Source organism: Pempheris klunzingeri, chromosome 24 (genome assembly GCF_042242105.1).
Source record: "Pempheris klunzingeri isolate RE-2024b chromosome 24, fPemKlu1.hap1, whole genome shotgun sequence".
Taxonomy (NCBI): domain Eukaryota; kingdom Metazoa; phylum Chordata; class Actinopteri; order Acropomatiformes; family Pempheridae; genus Pempheris; species Pempheris klunzingeri.
This window is the reverse complement of record NC_092035.1, coordinates 4,478,247-4,480,707: the sequence shown is the minus strand read 5'-3', so window position 1 is coordinate 4,480,707 and position 2,461 is coordinate 4,478,247. Positions and strand designations below refer to the sequence as shown.

The 2,461-nt window shown below is 39.9% G+C and overlaps 1 long non-coding RNA gene across 1 annotated transcript; it reads left to right on the top strand.

Moving 5' to 3' along the window:
* The first annotated feature begins 293 nt into the window (after positions 1–293).
* On the top strand, positions 294–2,002 carry LOC139223899 (uncharacterized). The gene is made up of 6 exons (XR_011586052.1): positions 294–334; positions 637–740; positions 961–1,179; positions 1,363–1,460; positions 1,738–1,779; positions 1,946–2,002. It is a non-coding gene; the product is annotated as an uncharacterized lncRNA (long non-coding RNA).
* Positions 2,003–2,461: the final 459 nt, after the last annotated feature.

The window sequence follows — 2,461 nt, the reverse complement described above, 5'->3', positions numbered from 1 at the left end:
TTCCATTACATATATCACATCTCTATTTAAATTTCAACTTAAATATTCTAAATTTAAATCCCGTCTCTCTGTGGCTCTGTACCTGGACTGTACCACCTCATTACCTGTCTTCAGAGCGTCCCCCTTCCTTCTGTCACATAATGGTATGATCCTACTCTGTTCTCGCATGTGATTGGCCGCACGGTGGGCCAATCACAATAAAGTCAGAAGGTTCGGCTCTTCTCCTTCAGCTGCTAATAATCAGACTCTTTACTTGGGCTCGTTTTTCTGCTTCATAAAGTGGAACGACTGGCGGAAACATCATCGAGAGGCAGAGTTGGCTTTGGTTAATGAGGTCAGTCTGAGGCTGCATGGCCACACAAACAAATCAGTGGTCAGTTGTTAGCTAATTAGCTACTTAGCTAGCTAATTAGCTACTTAGCTAGCTAGTTAGCTAATTAGCTAGCGTGCACAGCTGCTTTGTTTTACTGCTGTTTGGTGTGGATATATGCTAATAACAGCACAGCAGTTTTACTCTGTGAGTTTTGGATATATTGGTGGTTTCATTGTGGCTGGTGAACCCGTCTGGGAACAAAAGTACCAGATTACTGTTGTAATAAACACTGATGGTTCTAATGTTCTCTGTGTTTGTCCTAGAACCTCCAGAAGTTCCTCATCAGACCTTGTTGATCGTAGCAGCTGTTCGCTGTTAAACAGCTGCTGATAAAAGTGAGCTGCTGCTGAGAAAGAGGATGAAACAGGTGAGCATACAGACTCTGCAGCACCAGCAGGAGAGTTAAAGCTCAGACCTACTGTAACGATGATTTAAAGTCCTGTTTAATTTAATGTTATAGTTGTGAAAAATGTTTAAGTGAGTTTGCTGCTAACGACTGGACTACAGGGTCAATAATCAGTGATCAGCTTCACCATGTGGCTAATCAGTGGCTAACATGTGGCTTGTTTCTAACTGATCTTCTTCAGGCAGCAGTGACGTTGCTCCCTGTGGTGTCACCTGGAGCTCAGGTGTGTCTGCTCCGCTGCACCCTTTGAGGCAAAAATCATCACTTGGTGCCATGAATGCATCACGGTGGGAACGTGTTGCAGTTAAGGGACAAAGTTTGTTTCCTGCCCAACAAAGTGGAGTTTTGCTGTAATGAAACTTCAGACTCTCTTAAATGAGTTTAAAGACCAAAAGCTCAGGTAAGTATTAATATCAGTGGTTTATTGTGGCTGAGATCAGGTGAACCACAAAGTTTAATCAGCAGCTTTGAAGTGAGAAACCACAAACTTTATTGTCACATGTAGTCTGATGTTTGCAGGTGAACTTCATCTATAATGTCATTTTGAGTTGTATTTTATTATGAATATCTCTTCTCGTTGCAGGTGGCTACTCAGTCTGGGCTGAAGAACCTGTGGGGTAAAAACTCAACCTCATTTTCCCCCCTGAACTACTTGTTCCACTTTTCTAATATGATTTACAGGTAAATAGTTATATAATGTCACTAAATGTTGGAATTGGAGCCATTAAACATTGAAGATTTGTAAACTCTTGCAGTAGATAATTGTCTCTCTTGGTGCTTGTTTGTAAAGGGAGACTCTAAAATAAAAGTATCAGGAATCAGTAAATATCAACACAGGATGTCACATCAAACTTTATTTAAAATGAAGAGAACAATTTCCAAATGATCCATGAACAGATGACAAGTTTAACCTTCTGTCTGGTCACTCTTTGATAAAAGCTGTGCTGTGTTTTCCCAGGATGCAGCAGGAGAACCTGAGGATCCAAACAGAACTGTGTTTGTATGAGAGCTTCAGTTTAGTGTTTGTTTTGTTTTTTTTCTGCTTGCTGCTCTTTCTGGAAATAGTTTGTAGATAATTGTCAGAAACTGATTTGAGGTAAAAGTAGACCAGCAGCTCCTCTCTGACATGTTTGTATTCTTAATCATTGTCTTCCTCTGTCTGACAGGATCTGCCTCCATGTTCCTGCTGGATGTCCAGTGAGTGAAGCAGCTCCTTCACTGTGTCTTCTATCTTAAATAAAAAGAGATTTTGTCTAAATATTGTTTCCTATGTCTTTTATATTGTGATTTTTGCATTGGCTTAGCTCTGGATCCACCTATGGTCTGTAGCACCTTTACATGCCCCACCATCACATAGGAGCTGGGGGTCAAACCTTCTGCTGACCCACTTATTTTGGAGCAGAATCCTGGATTCAGTGTAATGTGAACCCTCTAGTGATTTTAACCCTAAAAAAAGCCCACTTTAGGACTGTAAGCAGGTAGAAAACACTTAGTAATTTTTTTTCCCCCTTTAAATCAAGTGCACGATAGCTGCCACTTTGGAAGAAAATATTAGCAATTTTACACTGGATTTAGAGGCAACAAAACACTTATTTTTTTTAAGTAATTAATTTTCTGCAATTTTGTACTACTTTAGGGGCAAAAAACACTTAGTATATTTTTTTTTCTTCTCTCTCTTACAA